This window comes from Benincasa hispida, chromosome 10 (assembly GCF_027475165.1).
Source record: "Benincasa hispida cultivar pf3 chromosome 10, pf3_genome.v1.1, whole genome shotgun sequence".
NCBI lineage: Eukaryota > Viridiplantae > Streptophyta > Magnoliopsida > Cucurbitales > Cucurbitaceae > Benincasa > Benincasa hispida.
This window is the reverse complement of record NC_143487.1, coordinates 16,178,216-16,191,545: the sequence shown is the minus strand read 5'-3', so window position 1 is coordinate 16,191,545 and position 13,330 is coordinate 16,178,216.

Genomic DNA, 13,330 nt, shown 5'->3' with positions numbered 1-13,330 from the left:
ATAGAAATTGATGTCAATGATTGAAAATAAGTATTTGATGAATAATTGAGGTTAAAAATTTAAAATCTTAAAATCCATGAATCAAATTGAAACAAAATTTAAATATCAAAAATAAAATTGTAACATTTTAAAACTTAGTAACTAAATTGAAACAAAACACAAATCTTAAAAAACTAAATGTAAAACCTAAAAACAAAATAGAAACGGCTAAAACTTACAATCAAAAAGTTATTACTCCCTATTATTATCCATTTACTTGTACCAGCACCAACCATTTTCAAATTTGACAAGTACATGTGTATGCCTATATACCTACACAATAATAATCTTCATTTAAAACGCTTACCTACCCCCACCTTTTTCCAAGTTTGATCAACTACACCTACAATGACAGACATATATCACTCACTAATAAATACTACAAACATCCTTCAGTTTGGCATTGTGTGTAAGCCAATTACACACGAGACCTTCAAATTTGTAAATTATTTGTTAAAATGAGGGTAATTAGTTGTTTGGTAATTATTTTATTTTTTATTTTTTAAAATTAAACCTATTTTCTCACTTTTTCTTATAATGGTTTGCATCTTTCTTAAGTATAAAAGTTGAATTCTGATCCAAATTTTAAAAATAAAAATAAGTTTCTAAAAACTAGTTTTTTTTAGTTTCATTTTTTTCCTTGATATTTTAAAATATGGGTAAAAAATAGGCAACAAAATAAGAAATCTAGAGGTGGTAGAGGTATTAGCATAAATACTTTAGATCTATATTAAATAGATTAGCCATAGAATCATTTATGCTAAATTGCCAAAATTAAATAACATACCGATTTCCATTGAGATTGATGATAACTTCAAGATGACAATAACTTTAAGATGACTATTGTCTTCTTCAACCAAAATTCTGAATGCTCTTAGTGGGATCTCTCTCTAAATGAGATTCAAGAAAGATTAGGTGCTTGTTGTTTTGGTATATTGAGGACCATAGCCCTAAGTGTTTTTATATACTAGCTCAATTAGGGTTCCCATTAAACCCTAATTAACTAGGAATGGACTTCTATCCATTAAGTCCATCCATATTCAATTAGGAATCCATGGCCTTAATTAATTAGACCACATAATATGACTCAATCTAATAAAATAATTCAAGGTGATAAAATATTAATCACATACATAGCCCATAGTTTAATTATACATATTATTATTTAAATATGTCTAACAATCTCCCATTTGGGCTATATCTATGTACCTGATATAATTAAATCACATAAACTTTAAGCGTGCATAAACAAGTTATTTCAATAATAGAATTCTCCTTTAGTTCAATTTGGTTCATCTCCTGTATTAGCATGGAATCAAGGTGGCTTTCATCACTACCCTTGTAACTAAACCTTCCTTGATCACCAATACCAATACATTCAATGACATAAATTAAGTATGGATGGATAGCATGGAAACTACATGCAAAGTGATCTACATCATGTTTGTTTTCAACTGGTCCTAATTCTTTAGTGAGATCGTTCTTAAAAAATTTATTCTAAACTGCAGCATGATAAACAAGTTCAAATAATAAAACATAAACTATCAACTTTATTCTATATAGAAAATAAACAAAATACGGTCAAGAACATCCTCGATAATAAATTCTCATTAAACCATGAAATCAGAAAAGTGACTAACACCCATGTGAGTAACATGCTCATAAAAAACTTTAGATGGTAAACCTGTAATCAATGGATCTACCACCATAGAGTTTGTTCCTATGTGTTCTATCGAAATTTGACCATTTTGAATTCTTTTTTGAATAATCACAAACTTTATGTCTATATGTTTTGACTTCGTATTATTTATGTTACTTTTGGAATACATCACTGCCGACTTATTGTCATAAAATAATTTTAGTAGTTTTTCTATGCCAACCACTTGATCCGTAGTCTAGTGACAAAATTTTGCAACCATATTCCATGATTGGATGCCTCATAACATGCTATAAACTCCGCATCCATGATAGAAAAAGTCATAAGTGTTTTTTTCTTAACACATTTCAGGATATAGCTCCTCCAACCAACATGAAAATATAGCTTGAAGTGGATTGCAAAGTGTCTTGGCATCCAACATAATTGGAATCATACCCAACGATCTCTAAAACATCTGATCTCTAATAAATGAGCATATAATCTTTTGTTATCTGTAAATAACTCATAACCCGTTTGGCTGCTTTCCAATGATCCATCCCCATGTTGTTCAAATATTTGCCTAACACTCCAACTATGAACGCAATATTTGGACGCGTACATACTTGAGCATACATTAGACTTCCAACAATCAATGCATATGAAATCTTCTGTATCTTTTTAGTCTCGAGTATAGTCTTAGGGCATTAACGTAAATGAAATTTAGTCTCGAGTATAGTCTTAGGGCATTGACGTAAATGAAATTTATCACCTTTAGTGATCAGGGTATCTCTTGGTGCACAATCCTTCATGACAACTCTACTCAAAATCTTTTCAATGTAGTTCTTTTGTGACAATCTCAAAATATCTTGAAAAAGATCTCGCAGTATTTCAATTCCTAATACAAAATAAGCATCACCAAGATCTTTCATCTCAAAATTCCTTTTGAGAAACCTCTTAGCATGCAATAAACCTACATCATTATTTATTATGAGTATGTCATCAACGTATTGTTGGATTTTATACCCTAAAACTCGTAAATAGTAAATGTTAATAATTGACCGCCATCAATAAAGAGTTATAGATGTTAATTCAATAAATGTTATTGTTTGTGTTATTTGTCTATTTTTGTCTTAATAACCCTAAATCCAATAAATTAACATCCAAGGCTGCCTTATGAGTCTTGAACTGTGTGTGGAGACATACGGGGATCAATGTTCAAGATACAACTGAAGGGTCTATAGTATAGAGATAAGGTAGGTACCTTATCCTGGTAATACTATGAATACATACCACTTTGTATTTGATATAAATGTAATGATCCAACGCGTTCGTGTAGTTGACATGCGAGTGAGGGTATATTATGCGATGAGTTTTCATAAGATCGGACTGCGAATTAGTAACTACTAGATGTAACACCGTTAACTAGTTAGATTTCTATTTTAATAGGATAACCTAGGCAACTTAGTCTTAATCCTAAGTATATTATGAACTCCTGTTCACGAGAGATTGTCCTTTGATTTGTATGGGTGAGGGTGTGCAGTTCACTAACCCAATATGCCTACAATTTTTGGGACAAGACCGGGTGAGAAACTGGGAACATATTAATACAAGATGAAATTCACTCTTTCTCATCTTAAAGGTAAGTAGATGAGTGTTCTCTTAACCGGTGTCTCTGGGACTTGAACAAAGGGTCTTACCCTCTCATTGGTTCGATAAGAGTTTCTGTTTATTGGTTGGACCATAAACAGGTTGTTCATTAGAGGAACACTGGTACTTAAGGAGTCAGAAGTAACTCAAGGGTAAAACGATAATTTAACCCAGTTAGAGTTACGAACACTCGTGAAGGACTAACTTGCTATTATTGTCTATATTCATGGACACAGAAATATATCTGTAGTGAGAAGAGTGCAGTTGTAGGTATTTAGTGGAGTGTACCCATAATTAACGAATATTGATTAACTTGGTTAATGAGTTTAATCAATTAGTCTCATATCGTTGGAGCTTCTTATCTACAAGTCTACCAGGTTCCCTTGTTAGCTCACTAGAGGATATTTAAAAGTGATGATTTGAATTATTCAAATTAATTTGAGGAAACAATAATATATAATTGATGATAAATATGATCTATAATTCAAATTAAATTCGAAAGTAATATTTGAATAAGATTCAATTAATTAATTCAAAATAATTAGATTTACAATGAAGTAATTAATAGAAAGCTATTGCACATATACATGCGGTGTTTATGATAACTAAATATATACATTAAATTGGATTTAATGTATAAATAGTTATTTAATTATTGTTCAAATTAAACTAATAAGTATTATTTAATTGTGCTAATTAATTAAATAGTTTTATTTAATTAATTAATTATGGAAAAAGGAAATAGGACAAGGATTAGAAAAGGATTTGACACTTCTCTATATAAAAATCTCCCTATGGCCCCTTTAGGACACACTGACACAACACATAAGTGTTATTGTGCAAAATTTTCCTTAACCTACAAAGAGAATCCTCTCTACTCTCCAAAACTTTTTTCTCCTCTCCTTCTCCCAATAGATGGATACCACCTATCCCTCTACAGGAATCCTAAAGAATAACGAGATTACTCTCGTAGTAGTTTCGAGATTGTTCAAAAAAATCATTCATCATCAAGATCGTTGGAACTTAAAGAGGATTGTTCATGAAGCTTGGGAATCTACAAAGATAAGAATGGTTCTAATCTTATTCCTTAAAGTATGCTATATTACATGTTTATATTCTATTTTATTATATTGAATTTTTTTATATAAAAATTAAATTGTGGGATGCAAGGTGTTCACAACGTTGCCGCTGTGGGATTCAATCCCTTGATATATAATACCAGAAAGATAGATCTACTCCCATTGAACTTGTGATATACACAATCTTCCATTATATTCACCTCAAAACCAAAGAAGGTAATTACTTCATGGAAAATGTGATACTATTGACGAGAGGCTTGCTTAAGATCATAGATGGATTTCTTCAATTTGCACATCATAGACTTTGAATTACCAGACACGAAGTTTTCTGGTTGCACCATATAAATTGTCTCATCGATGTTCCCATTGAGAAACACAATTTTTACATCCATCTGGTGTAGCTCTAAATCAAAGTGACCTATTAGTGCCATGATTACCCTAAAAGAGTATTTCGATGAAACTGGAGAGAAAGTCTCTTTGTAAGCAATGTCTTCCTTTTCAGTAAAACCCTTAGCAACAAGATGAGTCTCATATCTTTCGATATTTTACCATGTGAATCCCTTTTGGTTTTAAATATCCATTTACAACTTAAAGGTTTTTCTTCTGCTGCCAATTCGACAAGTTCCCAAATGTCATTGTCTTTCATGGATTTTATTTCCTCTTCCATAGCATTTATCCACTTTTAAGAGTTTGAACTTTATAAAGCTTGTTGGAAGTTGATTGGATCATCTTCCATTACGCCCACGTCATTCTGATGTCCTTGAAGAAATACAATATAATCATCTGAAATTGTATTTCTCCTTTCTCTAGTGGATCTTCTTAATGGCACTTCTTGAAGTTATTGAGTTTTAACTTCAGGTTCAACAACATGGACTTCAACGTTGTCTTGTTCTATAATTAGTTCAATAGTGAAGTCAGGAATTGGAGCCTGAACATCATTTATAACTTCATTAGGAAAAAAAACTAATTTTTCTTGATGAGCTTGGGTTTATAATCGCCCATAAACCCTTGCTAGTCAAAGAATATTTATAATTCATCGAACAAACAACTTATACTAACCAGTTGTAAAAGTGGCAAGTCCGGAGTCAAACCTTAAGGAAGCACGAAAGATTAGTTCCTCGAAGCGCATTTTTAGTTAAATAGGTAAAATGAGAGGTTTGGTATGGACTGGATAAGTCGAATTGCAAAAAATAAAATGCATAAAATAAACAATAGAAATGCAATCAATCAAGATATTCCAGTTTAGAGGACGAATATCGGAATGACTCAATATAATCTTGTTCATTGAATTATTCGAATGCAATCTTGTGGTTCTTAATTATGCCTAGCCCAATTGATTAGACATCCAATCAATGGTCCTAATTACCTAGTTAGTTAAACATGCTAGATGAATCCATACTAAACATAATTACCTAATTGCATTATGCTCTAGGGCTTACGCTAGGATGAATATTTAGTTTCCAACGTCTAACCAAACATTCAATATAGTTTCCTCTAGGTCAATAGGAACAATACTATTCGTTATAGATAATAAATTGCAAGCCTATTTAACCTTTTGCTTCTTAGAATCCAACTTATAATTTTATATCACATATTACATGCCAATCTCTTAAGCATTCAATTATAAAATCCCAAGTAGTTTGTCAGACAATCAAGAAAAAAATATGATTATAAAGCGATTCAATCAGAAAGGAAACTCATAATCAATATATAAAGATTACATTTAAATAAAACTCCAAAGACTACATAGAGTTCAATCTAAAAATCCTCTAAACTAGAGAAAACCATAAAACTTACCTTCCCATAGGATGAAGAAGACAAATCCGGGCTCCATCTCAACTAATTACATGATAAGAAGAAAGAAAATAGAGAAAATTACAAGTGAGAGAGGTGAAAAGATGAAGAAATCGACTTAGAAGTTGGTTGGGGGAGATAATTCTACCTTAAAATGAAGAGAAAACGTTTTATACAGCAGTCACAACATTGCAACGCTATGAGGTCTCGCGCGTACTCTGTTAAAATTTAAAGTGTCGTAATGCTACATATAGCATTGCGATGCTACCCTATCTTCTAGAATCATGTGAAGCTACTGCCTTGTAGTGTTGTAATGCTCCATCTAGGGGCATTTCCATCATTTTACCTCCTTTTGAAGTCTGGTTGCTCAAATTAGCTCCTAATTGCTCCAAATTAATCTTGAACATCTTGTAGTGACTGATTCTACCTCCAAAATGCTTGATACCTATAAATTCATTAAATAAACACATTAAACATAGTAACAACCTAAAATTAAGAAGAGGAAAATAACACATTTTCAATGTTATCACCTCTACAAAGAAAATTTTCCTTATGTTATCTTCCCCCAAACTCAACTTCCTCAAGGAATCTAGCATTTTTCGTCTCAAATAATGATGTAGAAGTGAGATCATAAAACTTGAAAACCTGAAAGCACTTAGAATACCTAACAGAATAGTTCTTGAGTCCAATTTTCTTTCATTAGGCCTATAAGGCCAAACCTCAATTGGATAACCCCATATGTGAAAATGCCTAATACTAGGCTTATTTCCTGTCCACAGCTCATAAGGAGTTTTAACTACTGCTTTACTAGGTACCCTATGTTGGGTTTTATGTCCTAAAACTCGTGGTTTGTAAATAATAAAACTTATTCTGAAAATTCAATAAGTTGTTATTGAATATATGTATTGCTTATTAGAAATCCAATAAACTAAAAGACCCGTAACTATTACATAAGTACTTGAAATTTATGTGGAGACATAAAAGTGGATCAGGTTCGAGTACATAGTCAAAATGATCTTTAGTATATGAATGAGGTTGAGTGTCTTATTCAGGTAATACTATCGGATGTGGCCCACTCTATAGTTGTTACAAAGAGTTGTAAAGTGCTACAAATGAAGTGATCCTAATTCATACATGTTTTGACATGAGGAGTGGGGATGTCCTGTGCAAATGGGTTTGTACAAGATCAGACCATGAAATTAGTCACTCTTACTTTATAACGCTGTTTATTGTTTAAGACTGATTATTTCAAAGCGATGACCTAGGTAACTTGACCTTAATTATGAGCTAACAATGAACTCCTGCTTATTCGGGATTATCCTTAGATTTTTATAGGTGAAGATTGGCTCAATAGCACCGACTCAATAAACCTCTATTTCAGGGGTAAGACCGGGTAGATAGCTGAGGACATAAGGTGCAAGATGGAACCACTCCTACCCGCTTTTAGGGATAGTAGAGAGGTTGTTCCCTTAAGTGCTAATTTCGGATCTTGAACAAGAGGTCTCACCCTCTCATTAGCCCGAGAAGGACTCGGTTTGTTGATCGAATCACAAATCAATTGTTCATTAGAGGATTAATGGGACTTAAGGAATAAGAGGTAATCTCGGGGATAAAACAGACATTTGATCCAACCATTATTACGAAAAACCTGTGAAGAGAACTTACTAATCATGGTTATATCGAGTGGACATAATATATCTACAATAAGGGGAGTGCAACTATGGGCTTTAGTGGAGTGATCCATTAGGTAATGACTAGGGGTTAATTCGGAGTAATGAGTTTAGCCAATTGATCTCGGATCGTTGGAGCCCATTTGTAGGTCTGGGAGGTCCCCCTACTAGCTCATAAATGAATTAGCTTTAGAGTAGCTTGATAAGTTAATTTGAAACGTTCAAATAAGAATTAAGGGAAGTAGTAATTATATGAGATATAATTACACATTTAATTTTAAGAATTAAACGAAATTGGAGAATTAATTAATATTTAAATATGATTTAAATATTAAATTCATGAATGTGAAATTTGTGTAAAATTAATTTAATATTTGATATTAAATTAATTAGAATTAATTAAATTGTTTCATTAATTATTAATTAATTCTATTAGAAAAATTAATTTCTATAAAATTAATAAAGTTTTCACTTCCCAAATCAAAATGAATTTTGGAAATCAATTTGATATTGGAAAATTTGAAAAGAACACAAATTTGAAAATGGGATTTCTTCACTATCATGAACTAGCTCACACTAAACCCACTTAAGTTTGGCCTCAATATTCCAAGCATGAGCTACATCTCATGTAGCCATCTTCCTTACACGAAAGTCCTGCAATAAATAAATAAGATGGAAGGAGAACTGAGGCATGCAACAATAGAATTTTTGCTGAAAAATTCTGTTAAAGAAGTGTTCTTCAAGTGGGTTTTCGCAATGAGTTATTCTCCAAGTTCCCTTCATTCAAGCTTATTTTGAGTCCCAACTCAATCTAAAGCTCCAAGAGGATAGCGGGGAAGATCTTGAGGTGGTCTACAGTGAGATTTGGAGAAGTTTTGCAGTTGAGAATCGATATTCTAAAAGTTCTACAAAGGTATTGCATGAAACTCTCTTATTATTTTATGAGCATGCTTTAGTTATAGCCAAAATTAATGAATTAGAATGCTTATTGATCCTTGTTGCTTCCGCTGCATGCTGATATACTCCTACACCCTATTAAGGATATATGCTGCGGTCTTTAGGCCTCACCCTAAAGGGATTCTGGTAGAGAAGAATGACTAATCATACTTCTTACCATATCCTTAAGTATTATATTTTGCCTTTCCGCTACACTATTCATGATGGCTTTGCCTGACATAGTGTATTGAGGGACGATTCCACATGCCTTTAGGTATTTGGAAAAGGGCCTCGGACATTGTTTTTCTGATCCATCATATCTACTGTAGTATTCACCACCAAATCAGATTTTACAATGTTAATTTTCATTCCAAGTTGAAGTTTAACTTTAGCTTTGGAAAATTGGAAATGTCCAAAGATTGAGACTTCTTATGAATTAAATATAGGTACTTGTATCTTGAATAGTCGTCTATGAACGTAATAGAATATTGTTGTCCATTCTAAGAAGCCGTAGGGAATAGACCACAAATGTCTGTATGTATTAGTTCTAAGATGTCTGAGCATCCGTCGACACCTATTTTTCTTATGTTTGTCTATTTTCCCTTAATATATTCCACACAAATGTCAAAGTTACTTAAATCAAGGGAATCAAGAATTTCATCTAACACAAATCTCTGAATTCTCTGTTTAGAGGTGTGACCTAAACGCTTGTGTCATAACATACAGAATTCTATTTAATTTGCGTTTTGCACCACATGAATAAGATAACAGAATCTTGTTAAATGTAGCAAAAGAATCAAGTATGTTTAGATTATCAATTAAAAAACTAATACCAATAAGTTTTGAATCTTGAAAAAGATTAACTTTATTATTTCCAAAAGAATAAGAAAAACTAAATTTATCTAAACTGTAAATAGAAACTAAATTCCATCTAAATGACTACACAAAAAAAGTCTCATTCAAATTCAAAAGACAACCCGTTTTTAAACATAATCTAAAATTCCCAATAGCTTCTATTGGGGTTTATGCCCTAAATCCCATAGGGTCCTATAGTTTGAAATTATATTGTACAAACATCTTATTTAATAAAATATATGATGTTTTATTTCAATTTTTTTGCATTAACCACAAACCAATAAACTAAGATCTAAGGTTATCTTGTAGCTTAAACATATATGTAGAGACATACAGGTGGATCATGTTTAAGTAATAACCTAAATGGTCTGTAGTAGATGGATAAGGTTGGATACGTTATCCTTGTGACATTACGAGTATGGCTCGCTTTGTAGATGTTACAATTATTATAAAGTGCTACAAATGATATGACCCTAATCATTCATGTGGAGACATGTGAGCGGAATATTCTATACAAAGAAGTTTGTATAAGACCGACCACGAAATGACTAGTTTCATTATATAACGTCGTTCATGATAAAGACTTATATTTCACCAGGATGGTCATAGGCAACATGCCTAAATCCTGAGTGAGTTGTGAACTCCTGTGTATGAAGGCAGTCCTTTAATTTGTATGGGTGAGAATGGTCAGATCGCAGACTCAATAAGCCTACCTTCTTGGGATTCGTCTGATTGGGGAGTTGGGATTCGTCACTCATTTTCCAATGTCAGAGTAAGTAGATAAATTGCTCCCTTAAGAGCTGATTCTGGGGCTTGAATAATGTGGCGTACACCCTTTCCTGGCCCAAAAAGGATTTGGTCATAGTTTGTTCATTAGAGGAATCAATGATACTTAAGGAGTTAAATGTAACTACAGGGGAAAAACGATAATTTTTGCTTGGCTGTACTTACGAGCAATTTGTGAAGGGTTATCACACTGTTAATTGGTTATATCCAACAGACACAGAAATATATTTGGAGTGCGAAGAGTGTAGCTGGCAATTTTTAGTGGAGTGCCCATCAGTTAACAGATGGTGAATATTTTAATTAAAAAAGCTTAATTAATTATCACGTATCGTTAGAGCTTCAAGTTATAGGTCCATAAGGTCCCCTCAGTAGTTCAACGGGAATAAATGAGAATCAGTTTTTAAATTAATTTGAATTGTTCAAATTAATTGAGGGAGTTAATTATATATGATATAATTAATTTAATTTTAATTATATATGATACAATTACTATAATGTATTTGATACATTATAATATAAAGTATATTTGAAAGGAAATAAATATTTGAATATGATTCAAATATTAATTATATGAATTTGGATTCATATAATTAAATTTAATATAAATGTGATTTATATTAAAAGTCATTGGTGAGAGAGAATTGAAACTATAGGTTATATTGTATTTGATACAATATAGAAATCATAGGTTAATGTTATATTTAATATAACGTATAGTTTAATATATATTATTATAATAAAGTAGTTATTATATATATATATATATATATATATAAATTGAAGTATTAAAAATAAATAAATAAATTTATTTTTTAAAATCAATTTTAGGAGGGAGTCGTAACTCCCCCCCTCTATTTTCTCTCCTCAACGTGAAAGTAGGGAGTTGTAGTTTTAATGATCTTCTTCCTCCTTCATCCAGGGAATACACAGAAGAGTTTTGTTGAGAATTTTTTTTTACAAAAAGGTTCTGATAAAAAGTTTTTATCCTTTCTCCTCCTCCTCTCTACTAAAAGTCTATTCCCCCACCAAAATAGCCAGAGCCCATAAACTCCTGGGTTCTCATCCTAGATAATACAAAGGTTTCTGACTGTTGGTGCCCAATTGGTGTTCGTGACCGTTCTTGGAGAGGATTTATGTGAAGAACTATTCTCCAAAGGTAAGGGTTATGAACCCATTTTATTCTTATGTTTTTTTCGGGTTTTAAGCTTGTAAACTTTTTTTTTTTTTTTTAATTTAATGCATAATTGTTTCTAACTGTTGGTGCCCAATTGGTGTTCATGACCGTTCTTAGAGAGGATTTATGTGAAGAACTATTCTCTGAAGGTAAGGGTTCTGAATCCATTTCATTTTTATGTTTTTTTTTTGGGTTTTAAGCATGTTGTAAACTTTTTTTTTTTAATTTAATGCATAATTGTCTGTTCTTCCATTATAAATTCTGAGTTCAGTGAAAATTGGAAAATTGGGACGATCCCCATTTCTGCTTAAGGATCCCTATCTATAGGTTCTTTAAGCTTCGACTGAAACTGCTTTGTCATTGTCCACATAGATGAATCTTTCAGCATCACTTGGTAGTTGGTTCTACAGGAAACTCTGTATTAATATACTTATATGAGTAATAGCACCAGAATCTATCCACCAAGTATCTGTAGGCATAGAAGCTAAATCAACTTCAGAACAAATCAAAGTAATAAGTTTACCATTATTTACATGTCACTTGGTGTATTTGGGACAATCTTTCTTGAAGTGACTTTCCTTTTTATAGAAAAATAAGGATTTTCAGTAGCTTGTTTCTTGCTCTTATTCTGTTGAGATGTCATTTCTATAGAACCCGTAGATTTTTATTTTCTTCTTATCACGAGAGTCATATGCCAAATGAGCACTTTTTGTCCTTTCTCTCTTAATCCTATCTTCTTCTTGCACGCATTGTGAGATAAGTTTATTAATATTCTATTTATCCTTATGAGTATTATAGGTTATCTTAAACTGAGTGAGTTGTGCCGAAAGATACATAATTACTAGATGTATGAGTAAATTTTCATTTATCTCGATATCAAGTGCTTTTAATGTACCTGCAAGATTGGACATTTCCATAATGTACTCCCATATGCTCCCATTGCCTTTATACCTCATGGAAGTTAAAGAAGTCAAAAGACTACTTGCTTCCCATTTTTTATTTTTAGCAAAATCTTTCTCAATTTGAACAAGAAACTTATTGGCATTTTCACTCTCCATGATAGAGCTCTGAAAAGACTCCGGAATGGAATGCTAATGATCATCAAACACATGCAATTTGACCGTTCCCACTTCTTTATATTAGTCGTATTCGACTGATCCCCAGTAGAAGTAGGTATATCAATCCTTAATGCAAGATCCAAATCCATACACTCGAAAAGTATCTCTAGGCTTCCCTTCCAAATCTTAAAGTTTGATCCATTCAACTTAGGGATTGAACTTAGATTTCCATGTATTCGAGTAAGACTAATTGAAACAATAAACAACAAAACATATTCTCACAATTAAAATATATCAAATTAATTTCACATATGTGGTGGACCACTTTAACAAGATGCCTAGTACAACATTGATGTCCAGCCTTTAGACAAAATCACCAACTGTAAGTGGTACTCTTGATGAAGTTATCAAAGTACTAATAGTAAACTTTGTAAAAATACAACCTTTCTTTGGACACACTATTTTTTCACATAAGCAATTCTTATAATTGTGACATACTCATTACATGCATACCCACAATTTAGCTAAATAATTATCTTCTTTTGGGTCGATAATTATCCGCGTAAATTCATGAATATGCACATCTTATATTTTAGAATTAAACTAATCCAGATAACAGAGGCTACTTTGGTAACATATTATTTTGACCAATTCAA